Raw genomic sequence first — 17071 nt, forward strand, 5'->3', positions numbered from 1 at the left:
GCCAGATATTTGAATGCAGCTGTAATCACGTTGATCTTGTTGGAATTTTTTGTTGCATTGCTGTTACTGTTGCTAGCATTAATTCCCTGGCTAAATTTGTCGACATTTTTTTCAAAGTGAAATGATATGTGACATTATGGAGAAGATATTCAACTATGAGCATAATTAAATTAGTTTTGTGTTTTGTTTTTTTTTTTATCATGAAAGTATTAAACACAATTCTAGCTTTATTCATATTTTTTGGAGTGCTTGCTCTATAGTTTATTCATATTCTTCACAGTTTTCTAGCATTTGAGGTGTACAATTAAAAGAGCTGCAATCCACAGTGTGAGTTGGCATTATGGCTTAAGGGTGAACATACCTAGATCAAAAAAAGAGAAAAAAGAAACGCTAACTTTTTGCATATCCACAAGAAACAGGAAAATGTTTCAAGAACCTTCTCGCTGTTAAGCATTTCACTGTGTTACATCAACTGTAATACAGAGCGACAGCAGTTGATGACCTACACGACATGTATGCTTACAGCAGCGTCTCAATTATACAGCGTGAAATTGTAACTGTCTGAATTGTGGTTGAACTTTGAACAGTTTCACGCCTGTTTGCACTCGAACAATGTAAAGCTCACGAGGAGGCAGTGTGGGCACTCGAGCTGCTGTAGGTGGATACAGGGAGGGATGGAGAACACTGCTCACAGCCTCTGGAATCTCATTAAGCATTAATTTCGGTTGGCAGAATCAAAGCAGAGGTGTGCTTGGCAACAGCTGGCTGTGACAACTCAGGAAGTTTGGAAATCTCTGTGGCTTAGCAACATCCCGCCTTCCAGACCATTGTCGGCGTTTTAGAGCTTTTCAACTGTGATACAGGGAGAAATCACGTGGCGTAATAACACTAAATATTTTTTTTTTTCCCCTCAAACCTATTAATTGAATTTAAACTTAAAAGCTCCTATTCCGAGTAACGTGTCTGACATGACTATGAGCGGTTGTGTGTACTCAGCTGCGTCAAATGGGGACTTCAACCTTTGCAAAACAAGCAAACAAAAAATAATGAAATGATGTGAAAAATTAAGTATTTAATTTCTTCAGAGTACATTGTACATCTTTTTTTTTTTTTTATCAAGAATTATTTTTGTTTGTTGCTTTTGCAAAAGGCCAGAGTGACCCTTTTAGACAGGCGAGTACACACTGTCCCTCCGGGCAATGCAAGACTACTTGGAGTTGAAGCTTATGAATTTGAATTTAACAAAGAGGTTTAAAAGGATGACAAACTCGCCTCTGTCAAAAGGATGATGAACAAGATGTCAGATTGGCTCATGTAGCGGAAAACCATCTGCAGCTCACTGGCTATCATCCATGCAGATAGGTTTGGATTTATTTTGAAATACATATTGTCCATCTTCACCACAAATAATCAAATGTGTGGCACCGTTGCTCCAAGTGACAGAAAGTTAATCAATTTATAAAATCAACAGCAATACTTCTTCTTGGGAACAATGTCCCAGTCTGTCAGCTAATGACTTGCTGTGAACAGTATAAATTGGTGAGGATCAGGACCCCACTTAAATGAAGAGCCGCTAGCTGATGGAGCAGCAGGTATGACACTAAAGTATTATCACATGGTAATTAGCAACATCTGCTTACTGGGGATACTGTGATAAGATTGGAAAGTTCATTTGAACATTTACATTTTCTCATTTGAGGCTTTGGCAGAAAGAGTGCAGATGCCTCGTTTAAAAAAAGTGCATAGAATCCATAGTACAAGTGTATGCATTCACAAAAGCTACCCTAATTTGAAACAATTTGGAAACGTGCATATTTAAATGAGCCGTGTCATCAGTTAACCACATATGGTCGGTGGAAATCTCTGAGATGTTGATCTGGACATTGTTCCTGTGAAGAATGGAGGCAGGGTGCTTTCAGACATATAGGTTGATTGCTCTGGTCTGCACCAGGCAGAAAAATGTTAGTGTAGCAAACAGACGTCGCGGTTCGGTTTCACTTGTGCACATTTCTGAACGAAGCAAAATAGGCTGCGAAGGCGACTTCCTCATAGAAAAACGCGCCACTTTATGTTTTGAAATGAGGTACGACAACGGATGCCTGCATTGCACCATGTGTAGTATGGATGAGCATGAAACAGCCAGTGGCGGGACATAGACGCTGAACCTCAGCTCTTATTCTTAATAACTGATGAAATCACACAGTAAATATGTACAAACTCTGGCTGCCAGGGCTTTGTGCACCTGACAGCACACTGCAGTGACAACCAGTCTCTTCAACTCAGTTTTTGCCTTCAGCCATCTTGATTTATGTAAACAAGTAGAACATCATGTTTTATTAAAAAAGACCTGAAACTAGAGACTGAGACCATAAATTCCTTCGGAAAACATTTAGGTGCTAATAAATGAAGTGAAAAGTAGGGCCGTGCTCTAATATATGTCAATACACTCTGACTTCTTTTTAAAACCAGCACAGTCACATCCCGATGGTCATTAGATAGAATACAGATTTCAGGCTCTTCAACAATGGCTTCATTGTTTAAATCTGTCGTCTTTGCCCACTTATATTAAGCCTGTAGATTTCAGATACAAAAACAACAAAAAACTAAATTATTATGTGACACATGCACAGCACCAATACATTTGATTTGGCTTTTCTACAGTGATCCCAGTAAGGGGGGAAAGGAAGGTGCCGGACTTACCCATCTCCTGCCGCATCCTGGCATTTCTGCGGTGGCTGCTGAAAAAGAGGCCAATAAATTATCATAGATGGAGCTAGCTCCTTTTCAGGGGTGGTCAGACTCCCTTATAATGAGTTCAAGTGCCCCTTAAAAACAAGAGGACAAAAAAAATATTTTTTAAAACGCACATCCAGGCTTGACAAGATGAAACACCTGTCAAAACCACTGGCAGTGTATGATTTAATCTTAATGGAAAAAAGACCCACTTCAGTTTGACTGTATTTGGTGAGGTGGCTCATGTAAGGAGCTCAAATAAGGACATTACACATTCTTCACTTTTAGTACTCAATTTCAACATTTAATAATAATTACCCCAAGACTTTCTTTTTTGTCTGTTAGGTAGGAATTATCTGTCTAAGGTTTTTTTTCTAGCTCGCGAACGGAACAATCTTCACTGTTTGAATAATGTGAGAGAGAAGCTGCTGTCGGTTAGATGGTTAGCGTTGATGGTTGCAGTCTGAATCATAACTGACTAGATAACTGAGTGAAAGCCAGAAAAGCCCTTTAATGTTGTAGAATATTTAAGATAGGATGAAATAGATGGCGGATGGCCAACCTTTACTGTATGTAACTTGTCTTGTGTGTGTGTGTGTGTAGTAAAGGGCATTTCTGACTTTTTTAAGAAAAAAAGCAGGGTTCAGGAGAAAGAGTAAGGTTAAAATAATGGGACTTTAATGATGACAGTACTTTGATTGGACGGCTCTGAAAAATCCAAGACAGTCCTGAATTTTAGCAGTTGTCCTGAATGCTGAACTTGACTGAAGTAATATAATATATGAAGTTGCTAAAAGGAGAGCTATATGTATGTTGTATAAAATGACTTATTTAGTCAAAGATTGATGCTTTTAGTCATTTATATTAAAGCAGACGGCTGAGAATGAAGCTGTCACTCTGAATTTGTTCTTTAAGAAAATATCAACAAAAACAAAAGAAAAAAAAAAGGGGGTTTTTTAGCCCAACAGTATGATGACCACCTGCTACAAAGATTTATAAATGACTGTAACACACCTGCCACCTGTGTGGAGCAGTTTGTATATCTCGATCATATCCTCGGAATAGTCTTCATAATATTAATGGACAGTTATTAGGGTTAGTTTCTGATTCAAATCTAAATGATTACGTTTTTTTTTTTTTTTTTTTTTTTTCTGACTTGGCATGCTCACACCAACTCTCCTGTCGTGGATTTCATCTGTTCTCATCTGGTTGCCCACAGCAACCCATTATTCAGCTTGTTCCAGTCACACGGTGTCTCTCTCATCCCGAAAGTCTGATGTTCTTTGAAACCAAATGTGGGATAACGGTTCAAAATAACATTAACATGTACATATGCTATTGTTTTTTTTTTTGTTTGTTTGTTTGTTTGTTTGTTCATCATCATTGCACCCCTAGAATATCCCCTGTGAAATACTAAGTACAATGTGGGTTTTACAGCTGAGATATGCTTATAAAAAAAAGCATATCTCGTTATCCTGGTTTGAATAGTCATGACAGATGCATGTGGAAGTTATATCTTATAAAACGTGACGTGAAGTGAAATCACACATGGCTTGGTTCACTGCATGACCATGGATGTGGCTCATACCATGCCGACATGCTTTTTCGTGTTTTTCTTCTTTCTGTTTTTGTGGGGATGCACTGTCTTGTCTGTCTGACCGCGATCCTATTGCTGACCTGCACAAAATGCATTTCCTCTTGTGGAGAATAAAGTGCATCTAATCTAATTTCAATTCCAATTTTTGGTTGCTGAAGCGGAATCTCACGTCTTTGTTATGAATTTCAACCACTGATGTCTGCTTATTATGCGGTATCACACAGACACCTTTTAATTCGGTGTGTCCCGTCCATTGCCGTGAGACAGCAGACTTGGAGACATATAGTCCTCTGTTCTGATCATTGGGTTTGGCAAAGACAGACTTCTGGCAGATACAGCTTGAGAGGAAAGCTATATTGTTCAGCAAAGAGAGCACTAATTGCATTGAGACTTATAAAATGCTTCTGTTTATTCACCTCAGTGCAGCCTGGAGCTTGAACATACCGTTTTTATTTTTATTTTTAGTTTTTTTTTTTTTACAAAATAAACATTACGAATCCTTGTTGTGTCTACCTTTCTCTCTGTGTGTGCTTTTATCTTTCTCCCACAAGGATGAGAAGCAGCAGTGAGTTCTGGGGGGACATGTGCTCTGACATGGTTACAGAATTTTAATGAGGAAATATATTAATGCTGCGTTATTAGACACCAACCACTCTCAACTCCCCAAGAAAAAAAAAAAAAAGAAAAAGATTTTTGCCACAGAATACAGTAGAAATGTGGTCTGAAAACACCATGGGTTTGATTCTGACTCTGCCTCACCCGGTTGTCCTCATTTGTATTTCTTTCTTGCCAACAGATTTAGCCATCGTTTAATTGGACAGACTGAAATAGTGTCTGTGTTTTTGTTTGTCATGGGGCTAAATTTATTTCAGCTCCCTCCTGGATTATTAAGTGCAGCTTCAATGTTCGATGGGTTGGTTCTACTGTGGCTATTGCCGACCACGTGCTTGCACCAGTTACAAGCCAATTCACAGAAAAGGGTGACAGAAGTGAGTCTGAACCCAAATGCACGACTCACGAGACATTAATTAATAAGAGATTAATAATGGCTTATTTATGAAGTTCAGCTAAAAACGACTCTTTGAGGAAACAGACTGCTATGAAATGAATAGCAAAAGTAGCAACAAAAGACACAAGCAAATGTAATGTAATGCTTGGAGAAAACTGGACAAGGTATCAACACAAACACAAGGCTAAGTTCGACACATATCAACAAATAAATATCAACAGAAACGAGAAAACTCGACACGACAAGGCAAAGGACATGTACTGAACTGTGAGATGACAGCAGGATACACAGCAGACAGGCACAGGACAAAGGGAGATGCGGCGTATATATACGCAAGGTGATGGGGAACAGGTGAACACAATCGGGACAATCGAACAAACTCAAGCACGGGGAGAGTAGGACTTTCAAAAGAAACCAGGAAATGACGAGACAAACACTGACACACGGCAACGCCAAGCATCAGGACATGACAAAGGGCTTTTTTCCTGCATTCATTTTAATTGCTGAGTCTTTATATATATTTAATTCCCTTTAGTTGCAAAGGCACCACAGTTTCTCTTACTATGAAAGTCTAAAGTCAGTGATGATAGAAATGATAGATCTTTCCATTTACATTTTGTCTTCCAAAGCATGCTGCTTTCACCAGCTTCACCTCTTTATCTCTCTCTTTCTCTCTCTTCTAGGTGACCTGAGAGACTCAGCAGAGACAAATGTGATACCTATCGAGAGCAGTTGTTGTAAAGAAAATCGCATTCCAACTTCTTGTCATGAATCAGTATGTGTTTGGGTACCAGACCTGACCAAACAGCCGATCCTGTGACTGTGAGTATCACGTCACATTCATTCATGTGCTTGCTCATGTAACGACATCATACTGCATATTCAGTGATTTCTGGTGGAAGTGAGCTTCCTTCTGACAAAATGATATCGGCATACAACAGTCCACATTGTGACACATTTTTCTGTCTAACCTGCATCTTAATGTTTCTTTTGCGTCATTTCCACTTTTTCACACCATTTCCGTCACCTTTGTTTGCTTCATCTTGTGTTTGTCATTGCATTTTGTGCAGCTAAATTCAGAGGGTGCACGTAATGATATATTTGGAATAGAATGCACTAAATGTAATATGGTCATGATTATCCACTGATCAGCAACAACAGTAAAATAGTCAACTGAACTAAATCTATAAATTCGGGGAATATCGCACCTGGTCCAGCTGGCTCTGCTGCAAGGCCTCCGCTGCTCCACAACCTAATGTGTGTCGTTATAGGTAGTAGACACACAGGGAGGTGGCATCATGTCATTTTCTCAGGCAGTGCCAGACTCTACCCCATGGACCCTCTGGTCCAATGGAACTTCCCCTCCCAGGTCTGACTCCAGGAGGGTGTCCCAGTTTCCCTAATCCAGTCAAGGTGATGCAGTCACAAAAATAGCCTTTCATCAGGTGGTTCTTAAGAGTCCGTCTGTCTAGCTGGTCACCTGGAACCAATTGGCCTTTGGAGACCCTACCAGGGGCTAATACCCCTGATTAAATGGCTCCCACTGTCACTGAGACAGTTAATGGTAGGTGCTCCCTCAGCCTGTAGGTGTAGGGACATGACATAACACACAAAAGAGCTTGCATATCTCACATGGTCTGGCACCCCTAAAGCTCTGATCCTGGAATTGTCCCAGTGAAAGACAGAGTAAACTTTGAATTTGAGGTTTGGGTTTTGTGGCTGTCTCAGTAGTATAACCACTAATGGTTTGAATATTCATAATGGATGCAGTAGTACATGAGATGGGGAATGATGCCAGAGAGACAAAAGTCTGGGCAATCTGCTTGACCTGACGCTGATGAAGGTGGATGGATACGCAGATCAAACACAGCTTCTTTCCCACTCATTCTCTCATTTTGTACCACATATCTGTGAGGGTCCCGTGGGGCCAATCCCAGCCAAACGTGTGGGTGAAGGCGGGGTACGCCCTATGCAGGTCACCATGCCTACAGACACCCAAGCAAGCATTGAGAGAACATGTAAACAGAAAGGGGAATCAAACCCATGACCTTCTTGCTGTCTGGCAACAGCTCTAATCACTATGCCGCCAGGCTGTCATTTTAGCCAATTACCTGTTATAATTATTGTTGTTATTATGGCGCAGCGTGAACACAATCATTTCATATGATGATCGTCTGTTTTATAGCGTGTGTTATTTTCATTATCGTTTATTTAGCCCTAATTCCATGAACCATTTGTCCAGTCAGGTATTTATCGAAAGGTCTGAAATGCTTTAGGTAAGAAAGCTGCAGTTGATGTACTTGTTTGGACAAAATTGCATTTTTGTACTTTGCAATTATAGAAAAGAAAAGAAAACTTTTTTTCCAAGACAAAAGATGTCAAATTCTCTTTTCTAGGGAACGTGACATTCTTCACCTAATCTTCTTAGAGTCACATATCTTCTGTGAACACGTGTGCTGCTTGCCCCACAATGATTGGATGATATAAATCACTTCAGCGAGACAAACACTCAGCAAAACTGAGAGCATTCTGATTTACAGGGTTGGATTAGAGTCTTAGGCTATCTCCTCAAACTCCTCTCTGCCGTTCTCGTTCTATCGCTCCCCCTCTCTCTCCGGGAAAATTGGCATCGTTTACTGCCGCTACCACAGGGCTCATTGTCCACCATTATCCCGGGGACAAAGCTGCCATGACATTGAGTTAATCCGTGCATGTTTCAATTTTTCTTTTGGTTGAAGAAAACAGATAAGGAGGATTTTAGGTAAGAAATGGCAGGGAGGCGCCTTACTGCAGGCAGCATGGACTACAATGATTGGGAAGGCTACAGAAAGATCAGATGCAATCTGTCAAGCAAATTGGTTTGATTTCATCAGAGGGGTCGTGGAAGTGTTGGTCTGTGAGGTTTTGCAATCTCTCTTGGACCGATGGAGAGCGTTTTTGAAAACTGAAAATTACTTTGAAACAATGTCAGACACACTTTCTGCACGAAAAAACTCTGGTTGGACTAAAATGAGCATTCGATGAAATGTAGGGCAAGGAGACTGGTGTATGCACAGACTCCCTCTCATCAACAAATTCTTCATAATCATCAGCAGAGAGAGAACAGCAGTCAGGCTCCAGGAAGGTCTATAAACCATGCCATCGGCTCCATCTCATTCACCTACTGAAAAGTGAAATGAAAAGCTCATTTGTGTCTTCAATAAAGCTCTTTGCAGGAGTCTAATTATAGAAAGTCCAAGTCATATACTGCATTTTGAACCCAGACTAAGCTTTGTTAATTACATCCACTGAGCTAAGAGAGAAGGATTAGCTGGAGAAAGGAGAGAGAGAGAATTAAAGCCACTTTTCCAGTCTTCCAGTAAGATTGTGCAAATTATTCAATTTTGGTTTTGGTGTCTAAAAGGTCATGGTTTCCCTGAACTGTTCAAGCTTCGTCTTATATTATTTTGGTCTTGGGGAATACGTGTAAATAAACGGGATGTGCTGTCACATTGGAATAACAATTCAATTCATGACTGGCACAAAACATAAATCAGAACTCACAGGGAAGGCTGGGGCATGACAGACCTGAAGCTTTAAAAATGTATGACCAGGGAACTAAGGCAAAATAAAGCTGAAAGAAAGAAAGAAAGCCCGGTCAGTCAAAGAAGGCAAACAGGACAATGACAGGAAGTTGGGAATTAAAATAACAGCAAAAACAAGAGAAGTAACTTTTTATTGTTAAAATGCAAAATAATTCAAAGGTCCATCTTAAAGTCTTAAAGGGCTAAAGGCCAGGGAGTACGGGCACAGATTTGATTAAAAAAATATTTATATTGGCGCATAATTGACCAAACATAACACAGTCCCTTATAACACCCCGTACCAACTCTCTCTACCTACTTTACCCCTACACTGTGCCAACATGAGCCAAACACAGAGAGGTTTTATAGCAGGGCTGCTGCATTGGCCTGCATTAGACTCTTCTTACAATAAAATGGCCAATGAGTTTGTTTCATCACTTGAATTCCCCTTCAGGTATGTCAACTATTGGTTGTAGAGGAATGAATAAAACTCCCAGCTTTATTCGTTCATTTACTTTCTACTGCTTATCCGTTTTCCAGGTTACGGGGCAGCAATCCCAGCTCACATAAGGTGAGTCTGGGGACCCAGCTCTATTAAAAACTGAAAAACTTTGTGTCAAGTCCGTTGTCATTAAGTCATTGTAGTGCTGTCTGAAACGGAACTCCACTTGAATTAAATAATAGCACTGAACGGTGTTTCGAGTTGAATTAGTATCAAAACTTGGAATTCATGGATCTCAATCCTCTGATCATTTCCCATCAAAGGAGCTCAAATTCTTAAGTTCTGATATCGTCGAAAAAGAAGAACTGGTAAATCTCCTTTGTATGTTGCTTTTAAAAAATTCACTACTTTCATTTAACTTTCTCACAATGAAACATGCCGTATATAACAGGTCAAAAGTCACAGTTAAAACACTTGAAAATTTTATTTTATTCATGTCTGTCAGACATATCAGAATCAACAAGACCCAGAGACTACAGTGGAAGGTATCAGTGTTGTGTAATGCTGCTGGTATGATATGAAATTCACTTTCAACAGATATTTTCTCGCTCTAATTTTGCTGAGAGCCGTACGTGTCGCCTGCAACCTGCCGAAATGAAAATCAAGACATTCAACATTCGCTACAAACAAGTGACATGTTGAAGGGAGTATTAAAAAGGCAGACACAGGAGCGATTTCACAGAGAAAAGCAAAACAAAACAAAACATTTGCACAGCTGACTTGTTCCAAGTTGGCTGTTAGCACGCCGGCAGGAGTAGCTGACCAACTGGGCCTTTACTTTGTGACTTTCTCTGCGCTACTTTCTGCTGTGATCTGGCTGATTGTGAAATATAGTGGCACGAATGTAGCACTTTCGGCCCTTGGTCAGCATCGAATTTAATTTGGGAAATGGCAGTTGTGAAAGATCAGTATCACCACTGCTGGTAGCAGAATTCCCTACATGGGAGAAATGAACTCAAAGCAATTAAAAAGACTTAATAAACAAGGCCAATAAATCACCGCTTCTCAATATATATATATATATATATCTACCCATCTGTCCCATCTGCTATTATGGCAAGCGTGAAGTGCTGAAATGCCTGGTAATAGTATATTATTGGCTAATTAAGCAATTAACTAGAAATAGATTCATGAAGCGCTCTGAGGTCACATAATGTTTGTGCTGAAAAATGGATCTGAGGCATTTGCAGTGTGTGTAAGATGTATCCCATTTGTTGAAGCTGAGAATTGCCTTCCTCCTTCGTCCCGTCTCAGTGGGACACCAAAAAAGAGGATAGCGAGTTAATATCAGCACGCTAGCTACTGATTGCACTTGTCAGCGTTTACAATCTGGGCTCATCCATTGGTTTGAAGTTCCCCTGTCTCATTAGAGTTTCCCGAAAGCTGAGATGAGCCTGTCCACTACCTGACAAACTGCTGCTCCCTCATCCATCCAGCCTTCGCCGTTTCCAGCCTCGCCACCCCTCTTACAGCTGCACACACGAGTACTATTATGGTTCACTAATGCTCCTCATTAAGCCAGCCCCCAAGGCTCTCGTTACTGTACATCTATTCCCACATGCCTTGTACCAGACTCATGGCTTTTATCTTTGGCAGCATGTGCAGATGTCATGAATTTGCCATGTGCAATATAGTGTGTGTGTGTGTCGAGATTTTGATGTCTCTGTCAGCTGCAGGACCCGATAACATGGGAGAAAGCAGCTGCTCTCGCTCCGGCTTGGTCGAGTGATTACACTCACGCTGTTTGTCATCGACTTTCCTCTGTCAATGTTTCCTTTCTGCAGTAAGGCTGACCATCATCAAAATCCCCTAGACTGTGTTTTTCTTTTGGATTCCAGTTAATTTATTTTTGTTAGCTTTAGTATGGGTTGCAGTAATAGTTAGATACCATGCGTGCATCCTGCGTTTGACTCATGAAGTTGGGCCACAGGGTGACATCCATCTCTACATTTATTGCTGTTATTTGTGTTGTGTTTCTTCACCTGTATCAATCTGAGCTGAAAGACAAATATGATTTAATAGGCAGAAAAAGTGAGTTTTCTTCACAGCAGATAATTCTGTCCACTCTTCAGCTTGTGTAAAGGTTGTGGCAGAGCAGCAAAGTCTCGGGGGATCTATATAAACTTTGCTTTGAAGTTATTTGTGCAGCCCCTGAGCTCTTTGGATTGCCTTAATAAAACCCCTTCTGATTCATCTTGGAAACAACTGAGACCAATTGGAAGGTGGGTTTGTCAGGAGCCAACCTGCAACTAAAAATCCCGCAGATGCAGCACGCCCATCCAGGCGTATAATGCTTCCTGACAAACGGTGCTAAAGCTCCACTGACAGGGAGCACGAGATTGAAAAAAAATAAAAAATAAAAATCTTCTTCTGTGAGACTGAATCACAAAGTTGAGGAGCTTTGACTTTCAATCAGAAATATGTTCTGACTTATGCGGTGTTCTATTTATACATGAGCTGTAGTCAGGAGGGGGTTTTAATTACCCAAGAGGGGCAAGGAAATGGGTTTGTAATACCCCACCAGTGAGGTGAATTTAATGTGTCGGACAAGGAATTAAAGTGAAGAACTAGAGGAGGCCAAGGTGATGAAGGCTGACTATTGCTCAACTGCTCTCAACATGTAGCATATCATAGCTGTTGTGTGGAAATCGTATAAATCCAACGGTTGATTTTTAATATACTGCATCTTCCTTTAGGACGTCATTGGTTAAATTAAAGAACGGGGTTTCTGCTCTGAGAATTGGGCTGCGCACTCGTGTTGGTAAAGCCAGCGCTTATGTAGATCACATTCTAATCCACTGCTGTACAAAAAGGTGAGGTGAAATTATATTTCTCATATATTGAACAGTTTGTCACGCAGCCCTTACCCGAATATTCCAATAACTCTAATGTCTGTGGCTATGCCAGCCTCGTAGTTATAGCCTGGAGGCATGCTCTTGTCGGTGCCGTAGTTTTTGGTAGAGGCTATGACAGACAGTCCTTCACATTAACATTGCTTCCTGCAGATTAGATAGCCATTTGGCTGCAACATGAGTTACAAATATGACTAAATATAGATAAAGTATTTGTCAGGCACACAGGGGAAAAGACCCAAATGCAGGCAGGCTAAACTTTTAAAGAAAAAAAAAACAAAAAACATGAGAATGCTCACAGGTGGACGGCGGAACTTGCAGGCAGATCAATCAATGAACTGGCAGGCAAACAAAAAGGAAAAGGCAGGAGAGTGCTTCACAGGGTTAGGGTCCTATGGGGACCAGAACCAGATCTGACAAAGACCGGGTGACCAATTTTTGGGTTAAGCAATGAAAGAGGAGCAGGTGGGCAGATGGGGGGGGGGGGGGGGGGGGGCAGTCTGATGGTGTCTGGGGCCTGGTTGGGCACGTACAGGAAGGAGGAGGACCTGTGAGATGAGTGGAAACACAGGCTGGAGACGCACAACTGAGGAAAACAAAATGGGCTGAATTTTATAAGTGCAAAAATTACAGCAGGAAATATCACCCAAAATTATAATGATTAGTAAGTGTAAAAAAAAAAAAAAAAAATTTATGTGACCATTATGGACAGAGAAGTGAGCGATTGAAAAAAAGGCTGTGATTTTAGTGCAAATTTGCTTCCCGTCCATGTCTGTTTTGGGAGGAAACACAATTTGCTTGCGGTCATAATTTGTTGGCCTCTGTCAATTACTGCAGTTTAAGATTATTGAAATTGGATTCTCCAGTTTCTCCAGTCCCCCTTTCTTTAGTCTTGTTTTGCAACAACCCCACCTCCACCACTTCCTTTCCCATCTTGCTTTTGGCTGCAATGCGCAAGTAAATTTTGTCGCCTAAACTTCAGTCAGTCTGTACCATGCCCATGGTGCGTGGTACCTTTCTGGCCCTTTTTATGAAAACTGGACAAAAAATGTAGTCGTGCCCTTGGCTGGAGGAAACTGAAAAGCGATAAAACTCCTAACTTATTTTTTTCATCTGGAAAAGTCTTGTCACAGTGACTCATTCGGTTATCAAAACTAACCATCTATAATGTCTTCCACTGAACTGTGACGGAGTAAATATCATAGCTGAATACATTTTTTTTGTGTTTTAGTCAGTTCGCATCCTCCGTGATGTAGCATCCAGAGCTCCGATCAGCCACGCCTGTAATATTTGTGCGTGTTGTGCGATGATTCCTGTGACTCGAGGTTGCCAGGACAAACAAAACTTATTACCGGGTGACGTCACCGATGTGTTAAGAGACCAGAGTCTGTTGTGTCGGTTAATTCCCCTTTCATAAAGGATCCAATAACACAGACATCATGTTTGTAACCCAAACTGTCGGTCACAGTCGTCTCATATTTCTATATTTTTGTCCAGAGTCTTCAACGTAAACAGAAATAAAGAATAAAAGCAGTGCTTATGTAATGGGTTGTTGCCAAGGTTTCCATTATCAGGGCCACATTACTGTCACATTTCAAGCTATTACTGATGTTAAGGAAAATTGTTCTTTTTCTCAAGTCCCAACTATGTTTTTTCATCAGCGACAGAATAACCCCAAGCGCCACAGGTCTCTAATAAATCACCGTCATTCTGTACACCTCAGCTTATTCTCTGTAATTACATATGGGAGGATTTGTGTAAAACTACATACATAATTATAGAGCTTAAGCTTATGCATCAATAGCTTCCTATATTCACGCTGAGGTACATGAGCTTATTTTCCACTGAAATGTTGCCCACTGAGATTTAGGTTCAGGTTTTCAGCGCATACATTTTTGACAGCTCTTAAAAGACAAGAAAATGACAACATTTGATTGTAAAATGGCTGTAACCTTTAGTCCACATGACTGAATTAAAAGCAACAACAATATAAAGCTTTTTTTTTTTTTTTTTATGTCCACTCCCTTTGCTGTATATCAAAAAGCATTGTGCACTCACAGAGGGACACATGAAGAATTTTGCTGTTGCAAGTTGATAACAATAGAAGACGGATGCGCTCTAGTACTTCTTTATTCATCCTGCTTGCTTTAAGCATTCATTTAGTCGTTTTCCCAGCATGTGCCCGCTACAAAACACAGTTAGACTGAAGAGCCCAATTATCAGTAAATATAGACCTCATAATTGCTCATGAATGAAACGCAAACACAGTATTTCTAAAAAAAAAACAACAAAAAAACTTATGATATATGACTCTTTAACTTTTCTGTAATTAATTTAACTGAATGTGTTAAAATGAATCAAAGCAAATCAAGAACTGAAATTGAAAGTAATGAAGGAAGCCCCCTCCCTATAAGTGCTTTACCAAAGTAACATAAAACCATATTCAACATTTTCAATTAAAGGACCTGTTCGGAACATTTGCTACTGCTTTATCATTAGTGGGTTTTAATATAGGCTACCCACTTGAAGATGAATTTCTGCCGTTGTTGCTTCAATGAGATGAGAGGTTATAATATGTCCCTGGAGCTGCACCACTTCATGGTAAACTGTACAGCTACAGGGATTTTGTGCCGAAAAATGAGTAATAATAAGATAATAATTTCATTAAGCTCCCCTGGGGTTGTTTTTGCATTTCGCACCCCCAAGGGCAGCTGAAAAGGACTAATAAAGACAAATATTTAAAGCAATATTCTCACATATTCACAGACACTGCGTGCAATTGCAGGGCCAGAAAATGTACAGGGCCAATAAAGTGAGTCGTTAATGGATACTTTGTGCGACATGGCTTGGATCCTTCATGGCCTCTTCTCCTTTAAGGAGGATGAATATTCATTTTTCTACCTTTAGTTGGTTTTTCGCTCACATATCGTAAAACTCATGTTGTTCCAGCAAAACCTGAGGATGTCATTGTTATGGGAATTATTTTCTATTCATTCTTAATTAGTCCACAAACGGTTTCCCTCATTTCCCAACAGCACACGCCTGTTCAGTTCCTCTATGGGTGTGGCCTATGAGCCTCTTTTTTTACACGTACTCTGCAACAAGCTGATAAAAGCAAGCAGCCTGAATTTGTTTGTGGTGGATTTGGGCACCTAGAAATACTTTTTCCGACTAAATCACGCAGACATGGATGAAACTGGATCCCCGGTAGAAACAATCATCGACAGGCGCACTGGTTTTACTTCCTTATTGCCTGTCTGTCACCTATAAATGCACACAATGAGTTATCTGTTAAGGATGTCTTTTTTCTGTTTCTTTTTTTTACGGAGCACAAAGAAAACTTTTTGATATGCATTATTTCTGTGCTTCTTTCATCCACGAGCCCAAGTACAGTTGTTTGGCGTCCTAGTGCATGCTATGGGTTCCAGTAAGGGGACGAAACACACAAGCAACACACAAGTCTAATGCGTATGTCGATCACAGATGAACTCGGTGCACAGCGGCGTGTACGCCTCCGAGGTAAAGGTACCAATTAGTTCCCTTCCCTGGATTCTTGTAAGGTAGATTGCGTTGTGGCAGACGTTTGTGCTTGCACACAATCAACAGGCCGATGCTCTGCAGTGCTGCATCACATTGGCCCGTGCTGTTCTCGTAGCAGAGGTTCCGATGCAGCTGAACCAACAGTGGTGTCATTGATATGAATGAGGAGCCTGTGTTCATTTTACGCAGTGTTATTGTCAGTCTGGATGTGGCCTTGCTGGTTTAACATACCAGACATCTTTCGTTATTCCGTGGAAAGCGCGGTTTATAAATGACATTTCTGTGACTAAGAGCAGTGGCACTTAAAAAGTTTAAAATGTTTTACTATATTTTTTAGGATAAAGTGACTGTTTATTCTCATTCATTTCATACTATTTGACCTTCGTGTTCAGTTTGGTTATGAACGACAGGCTAACAATAATACGAAATAACACTGCAGAATGTATGGTGAATTGGAATTTTGTTCATGCAGCATTTTTAAGGTTGTAAATAAATAAATATTGCCATTTGTTCACCTGCCTGAAGTGCAAGGCTACAGGACTCTTTACATCCTCTCTTCAAACTCTTGTACTTCATGATTTCTTTACTGGAGAGGGCACTTGCCAAAACAAATTTAAATGCGTATACAACTGACAGTTTTTCTAGAGCTCAGGATCTCCATTGGCTTCACTTTCACCAAGAGGAGAATAAATCTAAGAGTCACTTGAAGAAAGGAGGGCCGAGCACTTAGACGCATTGACGACAATATGCAGCTGTGTATTGATCTCAGGAGAAACATTACAGTCACAGTAGTTGTTGTTCTACCAAATAAACGAATCAGTTTGTGGCATTAGACCACTCCTGCCTTTGGGCTGTTTTTCTTCCGTCAGATTCTCAGTCCTGCCTTCTGTTCTGTCTATTTTATTTATTTATTTATTTTTTTAATTATTATTTTCAATTTCATATTTCATTTCATTTCTGCATGTAGACATTATTACTATCTACTCAGTGTCTGACAGGTAATGTGTTCCAAAGTGACATTACCTGAGGGGGGAAGAAAAATGGAGCAGGGATAAACAGCACAGCAGCCAAAGTGACCGTCGCACCTTAGTTAGACTTTCCCTGGCTCTCGACATAACATCACATATCAGTGTAAAAAAAACATAGCAGATGGTCAGTCTGCCTGTCATCCACACTGGCGTAAACACACTTGCACTCCTCCCTACTCAGATGCCAGTGATGAAATAGTTTGTAGTTCTGAGTTTGGCAGTCTCATTGGTGTTTGCCTAGTCTTTT

The 17071-nt window shown here is 40.4% G+C and overlaps 1 protein-coding gene across 1 annotated transcript in view; it reads left to right on the forward strand.

The window, feature by feature from the left end:
* The window catches only part of LOC115036020 (leucine-rich repeat and fibronectin type-III domain-containing protein 2), a 128950-nt gene that overhangs the window by 67353 nt on the left and 44526 nt on the right, over positions 1-17071 (forward strand). The window contains exon 3 of the mRNA XM_029494121.1: positions 6023-6161. The gene's annotated coding sequence lies outside the window, so the exon portion shown is untranslated. The remainder of the gene's footprint in view (positions 1-6022; positions 6162-17071) is intronic.

Source organism: Echeneis naucrates, chromosome 22 (genome assembly GCF_900963305.1).
Source record: "Echeneis naucrates chromosome 22, fEcheNa1.1, whole genome shotgun sequence".
NCBI classification, from domain to species: Eukaryota; Metazoa; Chordata; class Actinopteri; order Carangiformes; family Echeneidae; genus Echeneis; species Echeneis naucrates.